This window comes from Doryrhamphus excisus, chromosome 7, assembly GCF_030265055.1.
Source record: "Doryrhamphus excisus isolate RoL2022-K1 chromosome 7, RoL_Dexc_1.0, whole genome shotgun sequence".
Lineage (NCBI taxonomy): Eukaryota > Metazoa > Chordata > Actinopteri > Syngnathiformes > Syngnathidae > Doryrhamphus > Doryrhamphus excisus.
In genome coordinates this window covers 13441002-13456700 of record NC_080472.1, presented here as the reverse complement: position 1 = coordinate 13456700, position 15699 = coordinate 13441002, and the positions used below count along the sequence as shown (strand labels likewise).

Genomic DNA, 15699 nt, shown 5'->3' with positions numbered 1-15699 from the left:
GCAAAAGTGGACCTCAGTCTGGGCTAAAAGTAGGGGCAGTGTGACACTGGGCCTGTGCCATGTAAGTTGCTGTGTACCTGGTCCGGTGTGTTCTCATCTTGGGTTGGAATGTCCCCATGCTGGTAACGGGTGGGGAATACAGTCCGTTGATGAGAATAAGCGGTACAGAAAATGGATGGATTTCACTGGTTGAAGTCTCCAGCTACCACAGAAACGGTCATGGTCCACGAGCCTCTGTTTTGAATTCCCCTTTGGCCAATTGACACCACATCAACTCTCAGAATTGTAGTTCATTAGATTAGATTAGATATTGAAGGATTTCATGTATGTTGGTCTCCTATTCTTTGTGTCTCATGTATGTTTGTCTCCTATTTCTTGTGTCTCACTCATATAACTATGCACTACATTTAATCAAGTACAACCAAGTAGCCTTGGGCAAATCACAGGACACATAATCGCTTTCAGGCACATACAGTTCCGGAGCGCTACTACACATCCACAATTTTGACTAACAACAGATAACGGGAGAGCATGACGTCGGCAGCCACGGCCTGTCGATAACGGCTGGCTCCACCGCTCCACCCCAGCCGCCCTGCGTTGGTGAGAAGATGTCAGCCGAGGAGGGGGTCACCTGTGATACGCCAGAGATCTACCGACATTTCTTAGCATAATAAAAGCCGGGCAGGGACAGTTAGCTGTACTCATTTGTTCTGACCTGTAAGTAAAGCCTACGTCTCTGCAGGTGTTAGGGAAAGACTTATGAGCCCGGAGCTCCGTGTAATCTGACTGGTCTGAGAGTAAACCATATAACTGACAAGTTTGTTGTCATCTCTTGCCTCCAACACGACACCCACAGGAATCACTGACCTAAGAACAGGTGGTCAAATTCCAACAATTGGCGCCCAACGTGGTTGGAGGGGGAGTTGTGTTGTGTGGTTTGGTCTTACTTTAGGCTGCAGTTCGATGCTCTGGGCTTCCACTACAGGCGCGCCTCTACAAATAAAAAGGTAAGCAGAAACCTGTTTATTCAAATTCTGCTATTGGTCAATAACAAATTTGGTGGAAACCTGGTAGCATTGTGTCTGTGTGTCTGATAATATTATTACGCTAGCAGGTGTGTTGACATAGTGTATGTTTTGTGACATTATTGTGAAGTTTTGAGAAAACCGGTGTTTGTTCCAGTATACTGCGTGGTCCGGGACCGCTAAGGGTCGGCGTACCCAACTGGGTGGAGGGCCGTAAATGTAACGCTCCATTCGGGTCCAGTGAAGGGCAGTACACCAGCAGGCGGTGAGGGGAACGCTTCACATGGATGCTTAAATAGACAGGGTCTATTTGATAACTTTCATTATTGCTCAACATCCTTGCAACTATCAGTTTTGTATTTGTTTTTTGTTTTAATTGTTGTGGGAATAGAATGGAAGGTGAGTTGGGCCGAGAATGTGAGGAGTAGGAAATGTGTGGGGGTCCCCCGAGGGTGTCAGAAAGTGAGTTGTTTGGTTTTGTGGAAGGTCAGGTTATGAGGGGCTTGGTAAGTCAGGATAAGAATAAAGATAGACAGATGGTACGTAAGATATGGGAAGTGTGTGATGGACAGAGTAGGGATAATATTGTGAAGGTTCAGAGTAAGTTCAGACGGGAGGAGGAAAAGATTATGAAATAAATAAGACAGGTGGAGGAGAAAATTGAGCAGGCGTCATTCTGGCAGAAGTCAGAACTTAAGAATACGCTGAAAAAATTAGAAGATTCCAGGCGAATGATTCATTCGATGGGGATGGCAAGCTTGGCTTTGGCCGCCCCGTACATGACGCGGGAAAAACAGTCGAAGGCGAGAAGCGCCCTAGTGGTCACGTCATCGGCACCCCCGTCCTATCCAAACCCTCCCAGTGGAGTCTATCCTTCTCTAAGATTCCAGGGAGAAGTCGACATTAATGGGGAGGAGTTAAATAGACACGTTCCGACCCTACAACAAGCAAGGCGCCATCCCCCAACAGACATAGGCAGCCCCGCGCCACAGGTTGGCGACCCATAGTGGAGACTGGTGGTGTGACTTCCTGCACGGGTGCGATGCAAAACATGTCCCTTATAGATTCGGCCAGACACAGTAAAAGCGTATCTAAGATTTTAAAACAAATTGACATGTCTAATGTGTTGCCAGAAGGAAGATGACATATCCCTAACGCCATCTTCACCAGCCCCTGTGAGACGAGACGACACAGGGGCTTGATCTAAAACAGTTATGCCTTTAAAAGTTGACGTGGCGAGCCAGCACACGGTATACACACCTTTTACCATAACAGACATTGACGGCATGTGTCATAAGTTGCCTCCACTGGCCCGTGGAGCAGACCCATGGATCAACGAGGTATTGCGCCTCACAGCTGGCCTCAGTTTGGCCTGGGGAGATGTCCGCTGTCTGTGACCACACTGTTTCGAGCGGCAGTGCTAGCTGGAATGCCCTCGTCAGTGGCTAATAAATTAAAAGATGTTCCTAATCTGTCAGTCGAAACAGAAAAATCATACAAAGCGATCTTGTTACACCACATGCGCAGGCACCGTGAGGAGGAGGACGAAAAAGATAAAACACAAAAGGATTTAGCAGCACAACTGTTGAAATTACAATTAGCTAAAGAACGAGAGTTCACCTCAGATAAAAAGAAAGAGAAAAACATAATGTGGCAGGGGCGTGGTGGCATGTCTAACCGAGGTGGGAGAAGGGGTGGACCGTCTCAGGGCTACACTGGCTGTTTCGTGTGCTGAGCTCTTGACCACTGGGCACGTGATTGCCTCACCTGCACTGGACAGTGGCCACCATCAGGACCACTGCAGTCGCTCCCACAACAACAGCAACAGCAACCATGGGCTCATCAACCACCAGGCATGCAGTCACAAGGAGGCTCACGTGGGCGGGGCGGCCCATTCCACCGACCTCAGCAACAGCAAGCGGCTTCTCAAACTTCCCCTGCTGGTCAATACGACCAAGACCAGGACGGCGGTGCCAACTGGTTTGAACTTGATTGGTCGTGACATATTGACTGCTTCTAATGCTACTATTTTGTGCACAGACTCTGGTTTAACCCTGACGTTGCCAGATGGCACGACAGTGGACTGCAACAACCAAAGTACAGGAGGACAATACCTGCTCAAACAACTGCCGGCAACCACAACAGCCGACATTTATTGGTGCCTTCTGACTCGGACTTCGTCACCAAGCAGTGTGGTGTCAGTCTATGAGACGTGGAAACCATGGATCCTGTCCAAGGCCACGTATATGCCTCCCACCACCCCCGTTACATTGCACATTGTTTTACGACACACAACAGGATATGACATATCAGGAAGGTATGGAGTAGTGGTTAAATTCTTCTCGTCTTTTCGCAGGTCCTGAGGGGGTGGCGGCCAGCGTCTATTTTGTTAAGTTGGAACAGGCCTGGTACAAAGGCACACCTGATCTCTTTGGCTGTGGCCCCAGGACATGAACAACAGTCCTTGGGTCCCATGGTGAAACGGTTGTTGGCAGCTAAAGACTGGACGCCGCTCCCTGAGGTACCGCAGGTACAACACTCACCCTCGGAGTCGGTGTATCGTGTGGTGTGCCAATGCACAGACGTGTCCGTTGTTCAACATCGCTTGATTGACAGGTACGAGCTAAAAACACTGACAGATCACGAACTCTTCGGACCCATGTTGGACACCATCCCGGAGGGGGTGTGGTCCAACGGTCCATTTGACGTAGGTTTTTGTGAGTTGAAAGTATTTTGCTTGCATCTATCATGGCCAACGGTTCCAGTACACCCGCATGCCCCAAGGTTTCAAGAACAGCCCTGGTTTGTTCAATCATCATTTGCACTAGGTGTTGTCAGTTTTGCAGCTTCCAGATGGATGGACGATCTCCTCCTCGCCACTGACTCTGCTGATTGTTGTTTGCAGGCCACGGAAGCCGTGCTGCTGTGTCTGTACGAATTGGGTTTCAAAGTCTCACGCAAAAAGCTACAATGCTGGAGGAAAACTGTCACCTTTCTGGGTCGTGTTCTCTCAGCTGCTGGCTGCGCCATGTCGGACGCCCATCGTGCGTCCATCCTCAGGCATCCCAAGCCTTCCACGGTGGGTGAAATGCTGTCCTTTTTGGGACTGTGTGGTTACAGTCGACAGTACATCCCCTGCTACGCGGAACGCACTGCACCCTTGCGCGCGTTGCTGTTTTATGAAATAGCTTGTTACAGGTTCGGAGAGATCGCAGCAGAGAAATGACCACAAACAACGGCTGTATGTATATTAATGATATTTAATGATAAAACACACAGCAGTTCACAACATTTCCCATCATGAGTTATTATGCTAGACACAAGCTGTCACCCCCATGCCCCCACATAACACTCCAATCAACACAGTTCAGATCCAGAATAGCATACCTTACCGTTGACAGAGGGCGGAGAGCCAAAAACACCCCGGTAGAGTAATCTGGAAACCGAAAGCTGGACACTCGTGCACAGTTCACAGCAGACTCTAACCGGGATTGAGAAAACAAATGCTTTATAGACTCGCCCGTGCGAAAACAGGTGGCCAGCCTGTCTCCGCAGGAGAGGAGTCATCACCTCCGTCCTCTGCCTCAGGCACCTCAATGTCTCACAACATTCTAGTTCGTTTCTCACAACATTCTAGTTCGTTATCAGGATATGGGAATAATATTTATCCCGTTGCCGGAACGAGTTAAAAACAAGTTAAAAACAAGTTATATAAGTGTGAAAAGTCAAAAAGTGTGCGAAGCAAGTTATATAGTTGTCAAATAGAAGCGGGCAAAAACAAGTATATGAGTGTAAAAACATGAGGTCCCTGGTTCAAGCCTTCAAAACATGCATTGCATAGCCATGTGGGTCAGCTCAGGACAACACAAATAACAATCTCTTCCTTCAGTTGCCAAGTGCGTGCCAAGGGCTCTAAGCATGCCAACGCCAGGCTGGACTGGGACTCGGAGACTTCACATGCCTTCGTGACCCTAGGTCAGTCGCTGGCCTCTGCTTTGGCTGCGCAGACAACCGTTGTGTACTCATTACACCGCGGGGGTCGCGACTCTCATCCAAAAGACCACCCTGCCCCGGAGGATGTCTCATCTCTTAGGTCGCCTCGGTCTGCATTGGATGCAGCCCGTGAGGGGGGAGGTGGTGAAGATGTCGCTGCCCTTGGCGATATCCCGAGCCCTGGGGGCTCCTCCTCCCCAACCAACAACTGAGGCGATTTCTGGATTAACTAACACACACACACACACACACACACACTGATAGTTCAGCACCTGATTACACTGATACTGCACAACATACATGCAAGCGGCAAACTATATTACATGCCACTTAGGATAAGCTTCCTGGTTTTGTTTTGACATTTTTGTCATTAGCTATACTTCTTTATCTCACTCTGTGTTCTTTTTCGTCTGTAGGTGTGGTCGGAGGCCGAATAACTGCCACGGCGGTCCCAGACGGAATGGTGTCCACCAGTGCTTCTAAACATTACAAGAGAGTTCCTGACGAATATAAACTAGTCAATCAGATTGCAGCAGGTTTTGAGTCAATTATCCCTTGGATCACCGTTAATAAAAATGTTGATTGCATCAATTATGTGCATTACAATCTACAGCGCCTCTCCAATCAGAATATTGTCAGGGCAAGGGCGCGTGGCGCGGCGGTTTGATCCCCAGATGCAGGACACAGCAGGCTCAGGTAAGGTCTTAAAGTCTTTTAATTGTCCAGTGAGTGAGGCACAAGAAACTGAAAGCGAGGGCGCACAAAGAGGGGGCTCCGTGACTTAGTGCCAGCAGGCACAACACAAATTACCTCACGAAACAATAAGTAGTCCGAAAGGCACGCGGGCTACCGGACGGGTAGGAGGGTGCGTGGCAGAGGCGAAAGCAGTGCTGAAGGGGTACAGGAGCACGGTAACAGCTCGGAGCTGGTCTGTCACATCCACCAAGGAATAATCCAGCACCCTCCTGCAGCAGCTCAGTGCCTAATGATGGAGGCTGGAAATTAGGATGAATTGGCAACAGCTGCACCCGTCAGGTAGCTCCGCCCAACTCAAGGGAGGTCCGCGTCTGTAAATGCACAAGGAGAGCAGTAAGGGTACAAATGACACCAAAACCCAGACGTGCCCCCAAACAGCAACATGAGGTATAAGCACATGTCACAGCGCAGCGTGACAAATATACCTTTATTTGTCCCTCAGTGGAGAAATTTACATTGCACAGCAGCAAAGGGGACAGAACTAGTTCAACAGTAAAAAAATAAACAATCTAAGAATAAACAAAAGTAATAAAGTAATAACAGTTTAACAATTTTGTCACGCGGATTGTTGTTTGATTTCCCGACGGGGAGTTCCTGTTTTGTATGTCACAATTTCACGTTGAACCTTGAGCAGGATTACGATTGCAACAACCAGTAGGGTAAAGCAACCCCTTCTCACTAGAACATCACTTTTTTTCATATTTTTTAAAATGATTTCAAGACCAAAATATGTGATTTGGATACACATGACAGAGGTCTATTAAACTCATGAAAAACATGCAACTTAGTGAAAATTGGATTTAGCGCCTTTTGGTTGCAAGCTCTTCACTTCTTCCCTACCTTTTGTTGCAACTGCACAGTCAACAGCTTGGGCAGCCCTGGGTGTGCGTCGCATACGGAAACCTTTCTTCCGTGGCATCTAAAAGAAAAGAGATGAAATCAATGTCAGTTCACACACCATGAACTTAAGCTTCTAAATGCTCTTTTCCATGCTCTCTGGTTACCCCGTGTGTGCGTGGGTTTTCTCCGTGCCCCCCCCATTGGCGATGCCATATTGTCCATAGGCATGAAACTGAGTGTGAATGGTTGTCTATATGTGCCCTGTGATTGGCTGACAACCAGGATGTACCCCGCCTCTCGCCCGAATACAACTGGGATAGACTCCAGCAGCAGCAGTAGAAAATGAATGAACATATCCATACATCTTACGTACTACCTATCCTCACAAGGGTTGCGGGCATGCTGGAGCCTACCCCAGCTATATTCAGGCGAGAGGTGGACTACATCCTGGTCACCAGCAACACACAGGGCACATATAGACAACCATTCACAGTCACATTCATGGCCACAGACAATATGGAGTGTGTGTGGGGTGGGGGTCAAATGAAAGTGAGTATGTGATTGGTTGACAACTGTTGAATACATGTGCATCAAGAACCTTCTACAACAACAGTATAGTCATCAAGCTGGACTTGTTCCACTGTATGCGACGGCTTCTTCGTGAGTGTGCCTCAGAACATCACCCGCTATACAGCACCTTTGCACAGTTCCTATCGGCTGCCTTCTCTGTGGTGGACCAGGAAGACCTGCAGAGGCTCCAGGATGCATACGTCTTCTGTGGCATCCAGCCTGCAAATCCCACCAAGCAGCATATTCGTGAGCACTGCAGGATAAAGATTCCTCCGCCCGGGACGCTTATTCAGAGAGTGGAAGGGGTGTTGAAGCACTTTCTGTTAGAATAAAATGTAGATACATGTACTATTTTGTTAGTTATCACCCTTATATCCATTTGCTTAGACAATAGAAAGTGTTTGAATGTGCTGAAGAAGGAATGTTCCTGTGACCCTGATCAGAGACGCCCAGCGACCCCCAGGTCCTGGAGGTGCCTGGATGCACCAACAGCGACTCTGCAGATGCTCATGTTAATCCTGCAAGAATGTGTCAAGATAAATAACTCATAAAACATTAAAAGTAATTGCTCTCACATACACACACACACATAGACAAACAAATACAGCTCGTGCAACTGCCTTCTCCACCCCCCCTTAGAGTTGCACGACCATGTAGTAGGGACCCCCGAAAGAGAATAAAAAGAGAGGAGTATGAACTGCATACTCAGAGTGGAGCGGCATGTCACTGGGTATGTGGTTTCACTCTCCTCGCTGCGAGTAACTTTGAATATTGTTGTCTGTCTCTTCTGTATTTCTGTATTTAAGTGTTTTTACAAGTGTCACAGGAGTTTGAACCTGACACTTTCACCTGACCACAGATCCGAATGGCAACACTGCTGGCAACACTGCTGAGCACTGATGTGCTCCCTCAATGCTTTTTTCAGACGGGTCTTTGGCGAAGAAAAGTTTGTCCAGGTTTGGCCTGGAGTACAGGGAGCCAGAGTGTTGTTCGGTCCCTTTAGACTGGGACAAACATAAAACCAAGAAGGACCCCGGCCGCGCCACAAGTGCTCCTTCTCCAGGCATCCTGTCTGATCAAGGAGCTGGTCAGGGAGCAGAACCAGTGCAGCCTTCCTCCACACCTCCCACCAGGCTTTCAACTTTGTTCCCCACTCTGTTCACCCTCTTCAAACTGCTACTGCGACTACGTCTAGTCGTGTGGCCCCTATCCCAGCATCTGAGTTGGACAATAAAGCTTCTGTTTCTGAGCTTCAGCCACAGCCAGGTAAAAACTTATCTAAACTAATCATGTGTCCCCTTGTTCTAATAGTGTTGCATCTTGTTTGAACCAAATAACAAATGTGTATCTCATGGTTTTCTTTGCCTAGAGCCCACAAGAAGATTGCCCATCCAATGTTCTCCGACTGCTGCCCGCACTGGACCAGTGAAGACTGGAGGGAGAGTATTTGTGTTGGACCACAAGCGCTGGCCGTCTCCAAAGAAGTCGGCAATTGACGAGCTCCTTAATAAACATCGCGGGCACGAGGACATGATCAAGCTTGTGGTTCGGGAGTATGGCACTCTTGTCCACAAGTCCAGCAAAGACCCCAACAGCATGCTGCATCCAACATCAAAATTGCATATTTCTAAATACATAAAACACAACAGTAAATTTCTCAATACATCATCTTCACTAAATACCAGCCCAGAGAAGCTGCAACATACACAGCAGCTTTGGCAGTTGCTAAGCACTACCTCTGCTTTGCCTGTCGTGACACTGCCTGCAGCTATGGTCATTCCACCATCACCACCACCACCACCACCTGCTCATACCCCATTGGAGCAGGAGCAACCACCTCCCGTGTCAAAAAAACTCAAACAAAAACATGTCTGTGCTGTTGTCAACCAAAATCAAAATATCAAGGGGATGGGACATCAATACATGACTTTTATCAGCAGGGCCCTGTCAGATACTTTTATTGCCCCACAAAAGTGTTCCAAAAATATGGTGCAGAAGGTCTGACAAACCCCAAGATGCCATTTCAAGAGTTCAGTCAAACAGACTTCTTCCAGCGAGAGCTCGATGATACAAGAAAGAGGGTGGAGGGAAAAACAGCAGAAGAAGAGGAAGAGGGAGGAATCTCCTCCACCCCCTGTCCGAAAGTGCCGGTTCTGCAGGATGCAGCTAAAGCAGGATCCGAACAGCCCCCACATCCACACTGGCTTTCCAGGGCAAGCAGGGAAGTACATCTACTGCCCTGCCAAAGTCTTCTATAGAGAGAACGGGATGGAAAGAGAGATGAGCTGGAGGGAGTTCCAGGCCTCTCCTTTTTATGAAAAGGCAGCAAAATAAATGAACATTTTTTTTATTATTCATAGCTTGTGATTAGTATTCATTTTTTATTTCTGAGAGTGTTTTTGAGTGTGGCATGGTAACCTGATGAATAAATATTCTTTGTTACATTGCATTGATTTCGTGTTTTATTTCAAGCACTGGTATCAATATAAGCCTAATAGGAATAGTTTGTAATCATATAGGGATTAATTGGAAAAAAATATATATTGTGGAGAAGAAAATGGTGACTTGACTGATGCTTAGACGGGATTCGGACACCTGACTTCATTTCTCCGAAGTCTCTCTGCTTGTCTGACATCTGTCTCGCATCCTGATTGGCTGGCAGCAAATGTCAACAACACCCGCGCGGCCCCTGCGAGCTAAGCAGGCCTTTTTCTGCTTAACCTGGCCTTTTTGATCAATTCCACAGCTGACCGAGTTTCTCGGGGAACACAAAAAGCGAGAGGTTCAGTCATCACTGGGAACTTTGGAAGTGTAGTCACCTTAAGTCAGGTCTGCTTTGGTGAACTTCAGAGGCATCATGACCAGTCTGCATCAAAACATTATCTGAAATCCTGTTGCAGGTTTCTGGCATTGATTCTTAATTCAGTTGCCATCCCTGATAGATGGTAATGGTAATGGTAATCATGCCCGCGTGGCAGGCGAGTCTCTTTGCTTGTCTGACGTCTGTGTCGCATCCTGATTGGCTGGCAGCAAATGTCAACAACACGCGCGCGGCCCGCGCTTGGCAAGTGAGAATTCTACCACTGAACCACCAATGCCACGTGGGGACACACTGTAAGAGAACAAAATTCAACTGTCAAGTGGATGAGCCTCTGCAAAGTGGCGCTGAATGACAAAACATCACAATGTCATACTCTTTGGATTCAAGCACCTTCTGGCGTAATGGGATCCACAACAATCACGTCAGCTGTGGATGCAACGTCAATGCGTTCTTGAAGGGCAAGTGACAAAAAGAAGTACATGGTTCACAAATCAGCTGCCAAAGTTTCACTGACCAAGCACCCAGGCACTGCTGGGATTTGAACCCAGGATCTCCTGTTTACTAGACAGGCACTTCGACCAGCTTAGCCACAGTGCCAGCAGTTCATCTGGTACCAACAAAAAAACAGTTCGCCAATGGGGAAAATGTTCATACAAGGGAGGGAGTCCAAAGTCCAACACATGTGTGAATTGAGAGTCCCTGGGTGGGCTCGAACCACCAACCTCTCAGTTAACAGCCAAACGTGCTGACCAATTGCAGCGACAGAGAGTACAACAGCATGACTGCAGTGAGGTTTCACTAAGTGCTGTCCACCTTAACTCTCGGGTGGTCCGGTCTGTTACGTTTCAGGTGTCATTCTGAATACTGCCCTTTTGCAGGAAAAGAGCCTTTGTACTTTTTCAACATGAGCTCTAAAGAAAGGTATAAGCTGAGATATACTGCATTGGCCGGGAACCGGACCCGGGCCTCCCGCTTGGCAAGCGGGAATTCTACCACTGAACCACCAATGCCAAGTTGGGAAACACTGTCGGAGAACAATTTAAATTGTCGAGTGGATGTGCCTCTGCAAAGTGGCGCTGAATGACAAAACATCACAATCACAACATAGGCACGGGATGCCAGGGGAGGCCGAGTACTAACAGAGCTGAGCGAGAGGGCATAAGAAAAATATTTGTGACCTTGTGGTGGTTACCCGACAGCACCAAGGATATGGTGCACGTCTGATGCGTAATGCATGCCAGGTGATGTTCATCTAGCGAGCGGACATTCTTGTGGGGGACAAGCTCAACAGTAGGAATGTTGAGAGAACTGACCAGTCCGCTATCAATGAAGTTCTCGTCCGCCCCAGAGTCAATTAATGCTGTGGTAGGAGAAGCTTCCCCCGCCCAGGATATCGTACTTTCCACCTGAAGTCGGCCCACCAAAGCGGATGACGCAGCCGGTGTGGTTGGAGCGGGCAGTGCCAGCAGCTGGGGAATATCCCTGGTGGAGGAAGAGCGTTGGCGTGCTGGGCGAACTGGACAGTGGGAAATTGTGTGTAGGACTCCCACAGTACAGGCACAGCCACAGGCGTGGACGGTGACTCCTCTCCGCTGACGAAAGGCGACTAGCTCCCAGTTGCATGGGGACGACACTCCCGACGTCATCAGACGGCGCTCCGTGTTTTGTCTGAGTCACGGCTGGTGTGTGTTACTTTTTGTTGTTTTCTTGCCTGAAAGGACTTCTCGCTCGACCCAATTTTACTCTTGGTGAAACACTGATAATCCAGAACATAGCCTTAAACTGCAGGTGCATTAGTTGGGCTTGTGGCCACCTGGTCACCTGAACAGGGACTTGAATCCCGGACACTCAGATCAAAAGTTTATTGTTCAGGTGACTGGCTCAACCTTTGTCTTGTCTGACCATTAACTCTTTTTGTCCAGAAGATATTAGGCTTGTCCATGTGGGCAGTTTAAGACCTCCGTCGATCTTGGAGGTGGCAATTTCGGGACAGGGGCTTCTTCATCCCTGCAAGGTCAAGTACAGTATGCCAGAAGATTTTGCCTTGTGAGTTGTCCTCATTCATCAAGGGCCTGGATAGCTCAGTTGGTAGAGCATCAGACTTTTAATATGATTGTCTAGGGTTCAAGTCCCTGTTCAGTCCCCTGTTCAGACGGAGAAGAGTAGACCCCACATTACCAGCATGGGGACATACCAACCCAAGATGAGAACACACTGGGCCAGGTACACAGCAACATATGTGGCAGAAACGCAGCTTCACCCTGGCCCCTCGTTTAGCCTCTGCTGAAAAAGCGGAACACCACCTTTGCAGCTGAAAACGCTCAGTTGGGCGAGTGCGAGAATTAAGATTTAAAGGTCCGTGGTTCAAGCCTGGGTTTGAGCACAATCCCTGTTTACGTTGCGACTTTGCCAATAATTTGAAAATGCTTATTGGCAGGCTGAAAGGACCTTAACTTCATTCATCAAAAGGCCACCCCTTCAGACAACGTTAGAGGAGGTTACAAGCCAAACCTGTCAAGCCGTGATTGTGATTTCATGTTTTGTTGAAGAAAAGCCCATAATTTGTGGAACAATTTTCCCTACAAGGGAGAAACATTTGTCAATTTGGACAATTGTCAATATGCCCCCACTTTGGACACATCGTCTTGTGTCATTGTTTGGCAACTGCTTCACCAGTCCCCTTAAAGGGCTCACCCTTCATAGTGTAGTGGTTAGCACATTTGCCTTACATGCAAAAGGTCCCTCGTTGGAAACTGGGTGGAAGCAAGGCCGTTCAATTCCTTCTTTCACAAAAAAAAATCAAGGTGACAAATGGGAACAAGGATATGTGCTTGATCCCTGAAGGTGTGTACACGGGCATCTGTCCCCAGTTTGGACACACAATCCATATTTCCCGGATGACTGATCGGGTGCGTCACTGGCCTGCACGAAGGGGCTTATAGGAAGGAGGTGGCCGCTGTGGTGTCGTTGCATGCAAACAACATCCTCATCCTTGACACAGCGAAGACCAAAGAGGAGAATAATCGTGGATTCGGTCCGCTTACACTGGCAGGATTTCACCAGTCCTGTTGAAAGCCTGGCCACTGTTGTGTTTTTTGTCATGCAGTGGTTCGCCTAACACTGAAGACACTCCTTCGCCGGCGCTGTGGCTTAGTTGGTCAAAGTTCCTGTCTCGTAAACAGGAGGTCCTGGGTTCAAATCCCAGCAGTGCCTTGCATATGTGTTTCAGCGACTCCATTTTTTTCTCTCCAACATTTCAAGTAAATGTTTTGAATCAGATGTCATGTTCTGTTGAAGAAATATCCATCATTTCTCATGTCATATGTAGCATAAATGTCATATGTACTACAATGCTCTCGACAAAGGCAAAAACATTGTGCATTTGGACATTTGCGGGGATAAGAAAACAGACCACATTAGCAAAACAAAAGAGGTTCGGGTCTAACATTTAAGGGAAGCGCTCTACTATCTGAGGTAATATAACAGAAATATAAACAAAACATGGACACACAATGGACAACACAATAAGACAAGGTCCTCGACTGAGAATGCTGTCAGGACTGGGTTTAGGGTGAGACAGAGCATTTGTCGGATGCTCAGGGATAGATCCTTGTTAGAATAAAATGTAGATAGAATGAATATAGCATCAGTTATCACCCTTATATCCATTTGCTTAGACAATAGAAAGAGTGTTTGAATGTGCTGAAGAAGAAATGTTCCTGTGACCCTGATCAGAGACCCCCAGCAACCCCCAGGTCCTGGAGGTGCCTGGATGCGCCAACCGCAACCCTGCAGATGTTCACGTTAATCCTGCAAGAACGTGTCAAGATAAGAACTCATAAAACAATAAAAGTAATTCCTCTCACATACACACACATACACATAGAGAAACAAATACAGCTCGTGCAACTGCCATCCCTAGAGTTGCATGACCAGTAGTAGGGACCCCCGAAAGAGAATAAATAAAGAGGAGTTTGAACTGCATACTCAGTGGAGCGGCATGTAACTGGGTATGTGGTTTCACTCTCCTCGCTGCGAGTAACTTTGAATATTGTTGTCTGTCTCTTCTGTATTTCTGCATTTAAGTGTTTTTACAAGTGTCACAGGAGTTTGACCCTGACAACCCACTGACTCACAACGACCTTGCACATCTACACGTGTCAGGGTTAAACATATTGGCCTCTCATGTTACATGGTGTGACTAGGGACGTGGAGTCAGTACTTCAGTCCCCGCATTGAACGTCTGCAGCAACTGCCCTAAGCCACTTGCTGTCGCTGCCTTTGCTCAGAATGAAGTCACAAGAGTGCCACACAGACTGACTCCTTGAGATAACCAGAGTCCTGTCTCTGAATTTGGACACAGGTCAAGTGGCTGGGCTTGTTGTGGGCGACCTGATGAGACCACCACTCAGCATGTGGCATGTGCGAGAGACTAGTCCGGGCAGGACCGGTGCAACTCATACTTACCTGCCAGGGGAGATACCATGATCAAGAAGGTGGTTCACCCAGGGCGAGGCTCAGCCATTGCACATGGGTTGAGCTGACCTCTGCGAATTCCCCAAATGCGGGAATCTCGACTGCATAATTTGTGGTAGTGGGGGACTGTGTTCGCGCTCTCCCCTTATCCCGTGTTTAAAACAAGAGGCAGCACCGCGCCGAGCTCCTTGGCTTGCGAGTGCAGCCAGACCGAGCAAGAAACGACCAGCCCAGCACTACCAATGCTTGCTGGAAAGGTCTGCCCGTCCACGGGAGACAACCAACCAGCCGTGAGGCCGATCTGCTCTCAGTCAGGAAACCTCAATGAGAAACGGCAACAAGACAGAGAAAGGGGCGTCGGCAACCATTTCGATTGATCTGAGTCTAAAGTTCAAGGTTTGCTCGCAGGCAAATTTGAGGCAGCGAGAATGAGCAATCCGCACCTCTGAGTAAGAGTTCATGGTTCTCACCCAAAAAACGATAGCTTGTAGCCGTAATCGTGTTGTTGTTTGTATTCTGTGTTTTGTCTGAGTCACGGCTGGTGTGTGTTGCTTTTTGTTGTTTTCTTGCCTGAAAGGACTTCTCGCTCAGCCAAAGCAAAGCCAGGTAAAAACGCGTAATCATTTGTCCCTTTGTTGGAATAGTTGCATCTTGTGCCTGTAGTGACACTGCCTGCAGCGATGGTTATTTCACCACCACCACCTGCTCATACCCCGTTGGAGCAGCAGCAACCACCTCCTGTGCCAAAAAACTCAAACAAAAACCATGTCTGTGCTGTGGCCAACCAAAATCAAAATATCAAGTGGATGGGACATCAACCACGACGTTCATCAACAAGGCCCTGTCAGATAATCTTATTGCTGCAGAAGGTCTGACAGACCCTAAGATGCCATTTAAAGATTTCAGTCAAACAGACTTCTTCCAGCGAGAGATGGATGAGACAAAAAAGAGGGTGGAGGAAAAACAGCAGAAGAAGAGAAAGAGGGAGGAATCTCCTCCACCCCCTGTCCGAAAGTGCCTCTGCAGGATGCAGCTGAAGCAGGGCCGGAAAAGCCCCCGCATCCACACTGGCTTCAGAGAAGTACATCTACTGTCCTGCCAAAGTGTTCTCCATCTATAGAGAGCACAGGATGGAAAAAGAGATGAACTGGAGTTCCAGGCCTCTCCTTTCTATGAAAATGAGAAACAAAGGCGGCAAAATAAGTGAACAATGTGTAT

At 47.9% G+C, this 15699-nt stretch overlaps 3 non-coding genes across 3 annotated transcripts; 2 read left to right on the top strand and 1 right to left on the bottom strand.

Moving 5' to 3' along the window:
* Nucleotides 1-10944: 10944 nt before the first annotated feature.
* Nucleotides 10945-11015, bottom strand: trnag-gcc (transfer RNA glycine (anticodon GCC)). Its single transcript has one exon. It is a non-coding gene; the product is annotated as a tRNA-Gly (tRNA).
* A 2129-nt stretch (nt 11016-13144) lies between these two features.
* trnat-cgu (transfer RNA threonine (anticodon CGU)) lies at nt 13145-13218 on the top strand. The gene has a single exon. It is a non-coding gene; the product is annotated as a tRNA-Thr (tRNA).
* A 1246-nt stretch (nt 13219-14464) lies between these two features.
* LOC131133619 (U1 spliceosomal RNA) lies at nt 14465-14628 on the top strand. Its single transcript, XR_009130900.1, has one exon. It is a non-coding gene; the product is annotated as a U1 spliceosomal RNA (small nuclear RNA).
* Nucleotides 14629-15699: the final 1071 nt, after the last annotated feature.